General features: G+C 44.9%; 1 protein-coding gene across 1 annotated transcript in view; it reads left to right on the forward strand.

Annotated features, from left to right (window-relative positions):
• Positions 1-13,324, forward strand: part of GUK1 (guanylate kinase 1) — a 105,038-nt gene that overhangs the window by 1,049 nt on the left and 90,665 nt on the right. The window lies entirely within an intron of this gene.

Consider the following 13,324-nt stretch of genomic DNA (forward strand, 5'->3'; position numbering starts at 1 on the left):
ATATTCTATTTCTCTAATGTTGGACTATGTGCAGAGTCTGGGGAGGAGGGGGAGGTTCAAATTTGTGGTCCTTTAGAATTTGTTTTACTAAGGCTTCTCCCATTCTGTGTCATTTAGTAAATTGGATTTCTAATTTGTATTTGTGTGATGGGGCAAGGTATTCTTTTAGTCTGTGGTTTCTGTGTAGGGACTGATAGCTGTTCAGCTTGTTTAGTTTTCCTAATAGGTATGTTGATGTTCTGGCACCTGCTGTAATATTTTCAGCTGCCTCCTCATTGCCATTTGAATCCAGGGAGTTAGTGCTGTTACAATATGACAAGGTTTGTTACATAAGTGGTGTGTCCAGGGTTTTGTATTACTTAGCAAAGTGCCTGTTAATGGAGGAGGTTTGGATGTATTTTTATTTATTTATTTATTTATAGCTCTTATATACCGAAATTCGTATGTACATCACATCAGTTTACATTTAACAGATAGCAAGGTTGACCGGGAAAGAGACAAGAAGTAAGTTACATAAAACAATATAATCAGGATGCATCCAACAATATAAAGAGGAGAGTTAAAGTCTAACGGGCCGATACAGTAAAGTCCGTCACTCTCCTGTGCACGCAATTCTCTATTCAAATGAGGCCCGGCGGTAAAAACAGGCAAAAGGAGGCGCTAGGGACACTAGCACATCCCTAGCGCCTCCTTTTGGACCGGAGCAGCGGCTGTCAGCGGGTTTGACAGCCGACACTCAATTTTGCTGGCGTCGGTTCTCGAGCCCGCTGACAGCCACGTTGCAGGTGCTATTAGGTTCGGGGGATTGGACGCACGTTTTCGGCCCCTTACTGAATAAGGGGTAACGCTAGCACGTCGAAAACGCGCAACCAATGGCGGGTTAACAGTGCGCTCCATCAGAGCGCACTGTATCAGCCCGTTAGTGTTTAGAAGAGATAAGAGGAAAAGGGGAGAAAAAAAGATATGGCAAGGAAACAGTAAAACAGTAAATTACAAAATTAAAAATTAACAGCAAGATTAAATTAGATTACAAGGAAACTGTGTACAGGAGGTTTAAAGTTGTTTCATGGCGGAAGAATGAGAGGGGGGAGGGGAGTTAAGTGAAAGCCTGTGATGGAGAAGGTACAGAGAAGGGCAACCAAAATGATAAAAGGGATGGAACAGCTCCCCTATGAGGAAAGGCTGAAGAGGTTCAGCTTGGAGAAGAGACGGCTGAGGGGGGATATGATAGAGGTCTTTAAGATCATGTGAGTTCTTGAACGAGTAGATGTGAATCGGTTACACTTTCGAATAATAGGGGGCATTCCATGAAGTTAGCAAGTATCTAATTTAAGTCTAATCGGAGAAAATTCTTTTTCACTCAACACACAATAAAGCTCTGGAATTTGTTGCCAGAGGATGTGGTTAGTGCAGTTAGTGTAGCTGGGATCAAAAAAGGTTTGGAGAAGTCCATTAACGGCTATTAGTGTTAACGCTTTTTTATTGAGCATGAAACAAACATTAACATGAATCAACATGCCTGGGCGGTTTGGTGCTGAACCCCCAAGGCATTAATACAAACAATAGGCTCTTTTATAATGATCCCAAGTTGACTTAGGGAATAGCCACTGCTATTATTGAAAAGGTTTATTATTGAAAGGTTTTAATGATCCAAAGGCAACGACAAACCTTTACCATAAGAAAAAAATCAGCAGAACCAGGGGTCATGATTTGAAGCTCCAGGGAGGAAGATTCAGAACCAATGTCAGGAAGTATTTCTTCACGGAGAGGGTGGTGGATGCCTGGAATGCCCTTCCGGAGGAAGTGGTGAAGACCAGAACTGTGAAGGACTTCAAAGGGGCGTGGGATAAACACTGTGGATCCATAAAGTCAAGAGGCCGCCAATGAAGAGTAGGTGACTCGCCAGAATGATGGCTACTGCCTGGAGACAATACCCTTATTCAATAAACATACACATGGTTACTGTGACTCCAACATCACTCTAAGCTTCAACAGCAAGAGGAAATGTGGAAAAAAGGATTTGCACTCACAAAGACGGGAGTAGCTGGCTTGTTACGGCGGTTACTACCCCAAACCAAATAACCAAATTACTACCTCCACCTTCCTCTATTCCTGATGCCTTTCAACTAGCTTGATCACTCCATTCTTATACTTCACTTTCAATGCATATCCAGCATAGTTCTCTGCTTCAACAGCAGGGGAGAAGAAAAACTGTTACTTCACACATCCAGCAGAGCTCTCTGCTTAAACGGCAGGGGAGAAGAAAAAAGGGTTCGCACTCACAAAGCGGGGAGTAGCTGGCTTGTTATGGCGGTTACTACCCCAAACCAAATGTACCTGATACTTCACTCTCGACGCATATCCAGCATATCCAGCTTGTTACGGCGGTTACTACCCCAAACCAAATGTACCTGATACTTCACTCTCGACGCATATCCAGCATGGCTCTCTGCTTCAACGGCATGGGAGAAAGACTGATACATCATGAATTTCCAGCATAGCTCTCTGCTTCAACGGCAGGGGAAAAGAAAAACTGATACTTCACGCATATCCAGTATAACTTCAACGGCAGGGGAGAAGAAAAAAGGATTCACACTCACAAAGCGGGGAGTAGCTGGCTTGTTACGGCGGTTACTACCCCAAACCAAATGTGCCTGATACTTCTCTTTCGATGCATATCCAGCATAGCTCTCTGCTTCAACGGCAGGGGAGAAGAAAAAAACTGATACCTCACGCATATCCAGCATAGCTCCCTGCTTCAACGGCAGGGGAGAAGATAAACAACCAATAAGGGCTGTATAACATAATCTGGGTAAAAACAAATAAGCATGGGTGTAGCTTGCTTATTGCGGCGGTTACTACCCCCACTACCTCTAACTAATCAAGCTAGATATTTCACTTGGATGCAGCTCCATCACCGCTCTCTACATTAATGGTGGGGGTGGAAGGGAATTAGAACCAAGAGCTAAGAGAAACAGATAAGTATGAGAGAAAAAATGAGGGAAGCTTGCTGGGCAGATTGGATGGGCCATTTGGTCTTCTTCTGCCGTCATTTCTATGTTTCTATGTTTCTATTAATTGCGTCAGTAGCATGGGATCTTCTTAGTGTTTGGGTAATTGCCAGGTTCTTGTGGCCTGGTTTGGCCTCTGTTGGAAACAGGATGCTGAGCTTGATGGAAAAAGCTCTGTCTCTGGTGCAGATTAGATGTGTGAGTTTAGGTGCGGGGATATGTAGGGTGCCGTTGTTGGCAGATCTGGTGTGTCTATTTGGGGCATGGAAGTGGAGGGAGTTGTTTAGCCAGTGTATATTTTGATTATGTAGAGTCTTGTGGACTATTGAGAGACTCTTTTGGATAATTCTAAAGGGGATTGGGAGCCAATGGAGGTCTTTAGAATTGGGGTGATATGATATGGATGTACCGCTAGAATCTGAATATTTTTTTTTTGTATGGTGAGTAGTAACAGGTAGCATCCTAGATCTGCATTTTATCTATGCTTCACATGTGTAGCTCTGAATTGTTTTGGCATGTCCTATTGAAATGTTCTTACATGCTGTCCTGGGGCTTCCAGGAGAGGGTGTATGAGTTGGCCAATGACTGAAGCTTAAGAACATAAAATTTGCCATGCTTAGTCAGACCAAAGCTTCATCAAGCCCAGTATTCTGTTTCCAACAGTGGCCAATCCAGGTCATAAGTGCCTGATAGGATCCAAAAGGTTGATAGAGACCATGCTGCTTCCAGCAGTGTATTTTTTTCAAGTCCACCTTAATGGTTTATGGACATTTCTTCAAAGAACTTGTTCAAATCTTTTTTTAAACACAGCTACACCAAATCCTCCAGAAATGAATTATACAGTTTAATTATGCATTGAGTAAAAACTTATTTTCTCCTATTTGTCTTAAATGCATTACCTAGGAACTTCATAACGTGTCCCCTAGTCTTTTTGTACTTTTTGAAAGAATAAACAACTGATTATTTTATAGATCTATCATATCTCCCCTCGTCCTTCGCTTTTCCAAGTTTAAGATCCCTAACTTCTTTAGTCTTTCTTCATAGGGGAATTGTTCCATTCTCTTTATCATTTTTGTTGCTTTTCTTTGTAGCTTTTCTAATTCCACTATATCTTTTTTTTTAAGATGCAGTGACCTGAATTATACACAATACTCGAGGTATAGTTGCATTATGGTGAGATACAGTCATTATGATATTCTGTTTTGTTCTCCATTCCTTTTCTATTAATTCCTAGCATTTCATGTGCTTTCTTGGCTGCTGGCACACACCGAGCTAATCTCCTTATCTCAATTGCCAAAGACATCTCTTATCCTATATCACAGATCATCAATGCCTCCTTATTACAAGGCCTCGTTCCTACCCCACTCAAACTCACCAATCTGAAACCTTTGCTAAAAAAACCCAAATCTCTCTCCAGATAACCCAGCCAACTTCCGCCCTATAGCTAATCTTCCAATTATCTCTAAAATCATGGAAAAATTAGTCAATAAACAACTTTCCGAATACCTGGAAAACAACAACCTCCTTTCATCATCTCAACTTGGTTTCCGTAAATCTAGAAGCACTGAATCCCTCCTTCTATCTCTATCAGACAATATTCTCTTGAACCTAGAGAAAAAACATTCCTGCCTCCTCATTCTTCTCGACTTATCATCAGCCTTCGATACAGTGAACCATGATATCCTCTTAGATCGTCTATCAGAGATTGGCATAAAAAACACCACACTCAAATGGTTTTCTTCTTTCCTCCAGAATAGATTTTACAAAGTCAAGATCAATAGTAAAGAATCACCACCTTTCAGATCCACCATGGGAGTCCCGCAAGGTTCGTCTTTATCTCCTACATTATTCAACATTTATCTTCTCCCCCTATGTCAGCTCCTTTCCAATCTTAATCTTACACACTTTATTTATGCAGATGACGTCCAAATCCTTATCCCAATTAAAGATTCATTACAAAACACCTTACAATTCTGGAATTCCTGTCTACTATCTATCAACAATCTCCTAACAAATCTTAATTTGATACTCAATTCCAATAAGACAGAGTTTTTGCTCATCACTCCAGATGGCAACCATTTCTCACTTAACACACACTCCTTATCTCCTCCAGCCTTCTCCACCCAGGTCAGAAATCTTGGAGTCACCATGGACAATCTGCTGAACTACAAAACTTTCATTAATAACATCATAAAGGATTGCTTCTTTAAACTCCAAGTATTAAAGAGACTAAGATCCCTCTTATATTTCCAAGACTTCAGATATGTTCTACAAACAATAATATTCTCGAAAATAGATTATTTATTTATTTATTTATTTAACATTTTTCTATACCGACCTTCAAGGTTAAATACCATATCAGGTCGGTTTACATCGAACAGGGGTAGATCAGTGTAACATAACATAACAAAGGAACAACTTTTTATAATTAGTGGAGGTAAAGCAGAAAAGTAAGAAAGTTACATAATAACAAGGACCATGAACTAGGAAGCTGAATTCAGCTGGAAAAAGAGAAACCTTAAGAATGTATTAAATTAAAATACTAGGAGACTAGTAACTGATGAGAATATTGAAGGGGCGAAGTTCCAAATTCAATGCTGAGTAGTTGTAGTTGTCTAGTGAAAGTTTGAAGGATCAGGGAAGGCTTGTAAGAAGAGCCAAGTTTTGAGTTTTTTTTTAAATGTTGGTAGGCACGGTTCCATTCTGAGTTCTGCAGGTAGGTTGTTCCAGATGGCTGGACCTGCTGTGGAAAAAGCTCGGTCTCTGGTAGAGATGAGTCGTGTAGCTTTAGAAGGTGGGGGTTGTAGTGCTCCTTTGTAGGTTTCTCTCATTGGTCTGTTGGAAGTGTGGAGTTTGAGTGGGAATTCGAGGTCAAGATGGAGGAAGCTATGAATTGATTTGTGAATTAGAGATAGAGCTTTGTGCAGAGCCCTGTGACTGACTGGTAACCAGTGTAAATTACGGAGGACGGGCATAATGTGGTCTCTCTGGTTGGTGCTTGTTAAAATTCTCGCTGCAGCGTTTTGTATCATCTGTAAGGGCTTGGTTGTTGAGTTGGGAAGGCCAATGAGGAGAGAGCTGCAGTAGTCAATTTTGGCAAATATTAGGGATTGAAGAACAGTCCTAAAGTCATGAAAAAATAGGAGAGGTTTGAGTCTTTTTAACACTTGAAGTCTGTAGAAGCACTCTTTAGTTGTGGTTTTGATCATATTCTTTAGGTTAAGACGGTTGTCTATAATTACTCCAAGGTCTCTCACATGAGTGTGGGTGAGAAGGTGTTTGTGATGGATCTGTGACGAGGGGTTTTCTTGGTTGGAGGAAATGAGGAGGAGTTCAGTCTTAGAGGCATTGATGACCAGGTTTAGACTGTTGAGGAGATTAGTGATGGCTTGTAAGCTGTTGTTCCAGAGTGCGATGGATTTGTTAATAGATTCTGTTATGGGAATCAAAATCTGGACATCGTCCGCATAAATGTAGTGAATAAGGTTAAGACTGGTTAACAGTTGGCAAAGGGGAAGGAGGTAAATATTGAAAAGGGTAGGTGATAGGGATGAACCTTGTGGTACGCCAAGGGAAGAATTTGTAGATGGTGATTCTTTATTGTTTATTTTGACTTTAAAACTTCTATTACTGAGGAACGACTTGAACCAATTGTGGACTGTTCCTGAAATGCCTATGTCTGAGAGGCGATTCAAGAGGATGGGGTGGTTGACTGTGTCAAAAGCCGCCGAAATGTCTAAAAGGATTAGGAGAAAGGAGTGTCCTTTGTCTAGACCCATAAGAATATGGTCAGTTAGAGATATGAGTAGGGTTTCTGTGCTGCGAGATTTGCGAAACCCATATTGGGAAGGGAAAAGTAAGTTGTGATCTTCTAAATAATCCGAGAGCTGGATGTTGACCAATTTTTCTGTGATTTTGGCTAGAAATGGTAGATTAGAGATAGGGCGGAAATTTGCCAGCACACCAGGGTCTAGGTTATGTTTCTTGAGGAGTGGTTTCAGGGAGGTGTTTTTTAGATTATCTGGGTAGAGTCCTTGAGTTAAGCAGCAGTTTATGATTTTGGTTAAGGGACCAGAGATTATATTAGGAATAAGTAGCAGTAGCTTGGAAGGAATGTTGTCCGATGGGTGGCTGGATGGTTTCTGCCTTTTAAGAATGGATTCGATCTCTTTGGTCGATATTAATTCGAATTTATCGAATTTGACTCCCTTAAGAATGTAGGTGTTATCGAATGAGGTGTTGTAGTCAGTCTTGGTAGGAAGGAGAGCAAGTGTGTTTGAAATCTTCTGCTGAAAGAAAAGGGCTAGCTCATTTGCTTTGGACTGAGCTTGTTCGTCAGGTATCGACGGTGGTAGAGACTTTGTTATTTGAGAGACATATGCAAAGAGGGTTTTTGCATCAAATTGGATGTCATGGATTTTTTACCGAAGTATTCTCTTTTTGCTTTTAGAATGGAAGTCCTGTAGTAATGTAGTGTTCCTTTGTATGACAATAGTGTAGTGGTGGAAGGTGCTTTGCGCCATTTATTTTCTTTGTGGCGTAATTCTTGTTTTATCCGTTTGAGATCGTTGGAAAACCAAGGTTGGTTTCCTTTTTTTGTCGTGTTGCTTAGTTTTGTGATTAATGGGCAGAGTTTGTTTGCTACCTCTTCAGTGATCTTGTGCCATGATAGCACTGCTGTGTTAGGGTTGGATAGATCTAAGTTCGAGATTTCCTTGGAGAGATGTTCACTGAGGGTCTCAGAAGCACAAGGTTTCCTGAATTGAAAAGAGGAAAGGTGCTGTGGGGAGGGAGATTGTTTTTTTGTAGTGAGGGTGGTAGTTATCAGAAAGTGATCTGACCAGGGGATAGAAGTACACACAGGTTCCGTGGAGTTAGAAAAATTAGAGTTGATAAAAATAAGGTCCAGGGTGTGTCCTGCTTTGTGTGTAGGTTTGTTTACAATCTGAGTGAATCCCATTGCACTGAGGGCTGTGAGGAGGGCGTCACAATTGGGTGGGTGGGAAGAAGCCTCAAAGTGAATGTTGAAATCTCCCATGATTATGGTGGGTGAGTCAGTGTTGACGTGTTTCACCACAGATTCTATAAGAGGGGAAGCATCTGTGTCTAATACTCCTGGGGGTGCATAGACTAGTAGTACTTGCAGCTGGTTCGATTTGAATAGACCTAGCTCAATTTTAGATTCTGACTTAATTGTATGTGGAGTTAGTCTGAGTTCTTTTTTGGTGGCTAGTAACAGACCGCCTCCTCTCTTTTTTTGTCTGTGAATTGTAAAAACGTCATATTTGTGAGTGGGTAATTGGTTGATTAGGGCAATGTCCGAGTTTTTTAGCCAGGTTTCTGTGATAGCACAGACGTCTGGGTTACAGTCCAAGAGATAGTCGTTGAGGATGTGAGTCTTTTTTGTCAGAGATTGAGAGTTAACTAGTGTCACTGAGAGGAGAGATAATCCTAGGAACTGAGTCAGCGGATTGATCATGATTGGAATGAGAGATCTAGGAGTTCTTACTGGAGGTACCAGAGTCAGAGCTGGAAGCATGCTGCGGTGTAATCGATGGTATCTAATTGGAATATGTTGGGCTAGCATGTTGGAGAGTCTTGCTGGATGTGGGGGAGGCTGAATGAGAGCTGGGTGGATGATGAAGAGTCTTGACTGACGGTGAGGAGGCTAGAATGAATGTTGGAATGGCTGCTGGTGTGAATGGGTGAAAGGTGGCTTTATTTCAGACAGCAGAATCTGTTAGCCCAGTAACTTTGCAGTCAGCAACAATTTATTAATTTATTAAGGTTATAGATTTAGATTCTTCCCTGGATAGGGCTCGGGGCTTCCTCGGGGCTTTACGAAGGGGCGAAACAAAGGGGCAGGCCCCTTTGTCGCGCTCCTTTGGCGTGCGACGCTGGCGCGCGGCGCCGTAGGGAGAGGAGATTTAAACTTCCCTCTGCTGCTGTCTGATTGGCCGGATCGGGCTGGTGGGCGGGGTCTTAGCGCCGGGGCCGCTGCTCAATCTGTGAGGTCGGCGATCAGGCCCGCCGGGGGGAAGGGAAAATTCAACAGGCCTTACCCCGACGGGTCTGGGCGCCGATCGCGCAGGCCTCCCTCCTCTGAGGAACGAGCGATGTCAGCTTCGGTAAGTAAGGGCAGCAGGCAGGCAGTCTTTTTTATTGTAACTCTTTACTGTTACTGTTTTTATTGTAACTCTTTACTGCTTGGTCTACCCGCTAACACTTTGAAACCTCTACAATTATTACAAAATGCCACTGCGAGGATTCTAACCAAATCCAACAAAAGGGAACATATTACGCCCATCTTAAAGAACCTTCACTGGCTCCCCATCAGTCAGAGAATCTTCTATAAAACCATAACAATAATCCACAAAGTCATCAATAACTCTTCTCCAATTGACCTCACCATCCCTTTACAACTTCACACCTCTTCCCGTCCAACGAGGCTAGCCCAGAGAGGCACGCTAAAGGCCCATCCGCTCAAAACTTCACTTAGTAAAAGAGCTCTTTCCACCGCCGGACCTAAACTCTGGAACTCTCTCCCTCCTGACCTGAGACTGGAACAATCGGCACCCATCTTTAAAAAGAGACTCAAGACATGGTTGTTTAATCAAGCATTCTCCTAATCCCAATAACTATTCTGAACTTTTCAACAATCGACCTCAGGCCCGACACAGTCAATTCCGAAAATTTATTCACCTATATTATATTGTATTTAAATTGTACTCTCCTTGCTCCGTTGAAGTTATTTATTGCTCTCATTAAGTTATTTTATTTATTTCCCAAGTTCAATCTTCCCTGTTCTCTGTAAGACATTATTCTATATACTGTCAATTTTATTGTTGTAATGTAAACCGAATTGATTAGTAACTTTGTTACTGGAACTTCGGTATATAAAACTGTTAAATAAATAAATAAATAAATAAATAAATATCTACAATGACACCTAGATCCTTTTGGATGGTGACTCCCAAAGTGGAATTTTGCATCAAATAGCTATAATTTCCTAGCATGTAGCAGATGGACTCAGGACCAATGGGTATAATGTACTCCTGATAGCAGTTGGAGACCGATCAGATTTCAATCTGACGTCAGCCCCTAGTACATATACCCCTGCTGGAAGTGCAGCTCTTCAGTATTTTCCGTCTCCATAGCAGTTAGGGACTCTATGCACGCTCGCACAGCGTTAGAGTAATTTTACCAAAGAAAACCAAAATAAGAAGAAATCTTACCTCTACAGACAAGCCCCGCCCTCCTGTGGTGACACCCATTGGGTCCCTCCTCCAGTTGAGAATTCCCGAGGTGATTTCCGCGATCCCTCGGACGTAAGCCTCGGACCAGCGGCCGACCCTCGGCAGGGACCTAGCCCCTAACATCGGGTGAGGCTGAGAGGCAGTGGGCGCAACCTTGAGCACGGCGGTGAAGGTATTTTCCCTCTCCCCCCGGAACGAGACCGGGAAGCGCCGAGACAAGGTAAGGTAGAAATATATTTAAAAGTCTCCGGTCTCGAAAGCTCGAGGAGTCGCACAGGTCGCCAGCCGGGACCAGTGCCACCGGGTTGATCTGCCTTATCAGGGCTAGACCCTCGTCAGATCCGAGGGTCCTCCCACTTGGAGACCCTCCGAGGTGATCGCCATACTGTTCGCGTGGTCGCCGTCACCATTTTGATCTGTTTGCTGCCCTGTCCGCCGTTCCGAGCCATGCGCGCCCAAGTACCATGCGCACAAGCGACGTGCATAGCCACGCGCGTACTGTGCCGGGCGCATAACTTCGATCTATGCGCACAACAGCGCGAACATCTCCCTGAGCGTGCACCAAATCTATGCGCACAACTTTGACACACCGGAGCGCACAACTGTATTTTAAGCGCACAAGCCATGGCACCACCAGAAAAGAAACTCAAGGCTCAGGGCCTTTGCCCAGCATGCCAGGAGGCCACAGCCCTGTGTATACAATGTGAAGAGGCTCTAGGGGATCCAACTCATGGCCCTCCCCAGCCGGTTCCAGGTTCCAGCCTCTCGAGCAGTACGCCGGACTTAGCATTGCACAGCGGGACCCCCCCTCAAATGGGGCTCCCCAGGGACACGGCGCCCCTTAGTCTAGACCCAGCATCTATCTCCTGGGTGGGATTCTTCAAAGGTCTGCAGACCTTCGTCCACATGCAACCGGGGCCTCCTATAATACGGCCACAGGCTCCACCAGAGGACCTCAACATCCTGGGACCCTCTATGCCCAGGGAAGTGATCCCACCGCCCAGAAGCCCCACTTTTAGGGACACGGACAACTTGGATGAGGATTCAGATCCCCTGGAGGAAGGGGAACTCCCTCCGGGGACAGCCTCACCGAACCATGAGACGCTTCTTCACCAAGGACGAGCTTCCAGACCTGGTCACACACAGCTTAAAAGAGCTTGCTATCCCGGGCACAAGTGCCTCGGGGGAACCTAAGATGAATCCCCTACTAGAGGGACTCCGTCAGACCTCCCGCCATTTCCCACTATTACAAGCCGTCCAGCAACTAATTGACCTGGAATGGGATGCCCCGGAAACTACGTTCAAAGGGGGGGCGGGCTCTGGTAGCCATGTACCCACTGGACCCAGCCGCCAAAGATCTCCTGGCATGTCTGAAAGTGGATGCCATGGTCTGCGTGGTCTTGAAGCGCACTACTATCCCGGTGGAGGAAGGAGCAGCAGTCAAGGATGCTCAAGAAAGACGTCTGGAATCTATCCTCAAACAGTCCTTTGATGTCTCCGCTATGTCTTTACAGATCACGGCCTGCTGTGCCGTGGTGACACGCGCCTGCTTATCACAGACCAAGAACAACATTCCTGGGGAGGCCCTGGAACCAGCAGTATCATTCCTCGTGGACGCCGCTTCTGATCTGGTGCACACCGTAGCTAGAGGAGTGTCATCCGCTGTGGCAGCCAGAAGACAACTCTGGCTCCGCAACTGGTCGGCCGAAGCATCCTCCAAAATGAGACTCACAAGGATGCCTTTCAAGGGAACACTCCTATTCGGAAGCGAACTAGAGAAACTAGCCAAATGGGGCGAGTCCCCACTGCCGCGGCTACCGGAGGACAGGGGCAGGGGATCACAGCGCTTCAACCCATATAGAAGCACATATCAAGCGGCCTGCCCCGCAGGCCGAAGCCAGTCCTTTCGGAACAAGCACAACAAAAGGGGAGCCAACTTGGGTCCAGGTCCCAGCTGCACCCAACAATGAAAATCAGCCGACCCGTCCAAAGGAAGAAGCCATAAGGGGCAGACTTGCCCTATTTTACCAAAGATGGGTCGAGATAACTTCGGACAAGTGGGTCCTAGCCATCATTTGAGAGGGATATTACCTGGATTTCCACCACCTCCCTCCGGACAAGTTTGTGGAATCCCCCTGCTATGACCCTTCCAAAAGGATGGCAGTGGAAGCTAGAGTGACCAGATTGCTAGCCTTAGAGGCTATAACACCGGTGCCTCCACAATAAATAAATACTGGACATTATTCCATCTATTTTATCGTCCCTAAGAAAGAAGGAACGTTCAGACCCATCCTGGACCTCAAGGCGGTCAACCGTCACCTGAAGATTCCTCGCTTCCGCATGGAAACTCTATGCTCGGTAATAAGGGCGATACAACTGGGAGAGTTCCTTACATCCCTGGATCTGTCAGAAGCCTACCTACACATTCCGATCCATCAAGAGCATCAGCGTTTTCTACGCTTCTCGATCCTGGACCGTCACTACCAGTTCTAGGCACTACCATTCGGGATAGCCACTGCACCCCAGATGTTGACCAAGATCATAGTGATGGTGGCAGCAACAGTGAGGAAGGAAGGAATCCGAGTGCACCCTTATCTAGACGATTGGCTGATCAGGGTGAAATCCCCAGAGGAAAGCCACCAGGCAACCAACAGAGTCAAAACTCTACTGGAGAGCCTCAGGTGGGTGGTCAACACAAACACGAGCTGCCTGCAGCCCTCCCAATCTCTAGAATACTTGGGAGTCCGGTTCGACACCAAACAAGACAAGGAGATCAAAACTGATGACCCAGTTACGAACCCTGTTGAACGAACTTCGCCCCACAGCATGGGATTTCCTACAAGTCCTCGGCCTCATGGCATCCACACTGGAAGTAGTGCCATGGGCATGAGCTCACATGAGACCCCTACAATGCTCACAACTATCACAATAGAATCCACTGTCCCAGAACTACACCGTACGTCTTCAGCTCCCGGACAGAGTTCGGGCCCAACTACGATGGTGGCTACAAGAAGGCCATCTGAGCCAGGGAACGAGACTATCCTCACCAACCTGGAT

Source organism: Rhinatrema bivittatum, chromosome 2 (genome assembly GCF_901001135.1).
Source record: "Rhinatrema bivittatum chromosome 2, aRhiBiv1.1, whole genome shotgun sequence".
Classification (NCBI taxonomy): Eukaryota; Metazoa; Chordata; class Amphibia; order Gymnophiona; family Rhinatrematidae; genus Rhinatrema; species Rhinatrema bivittatum.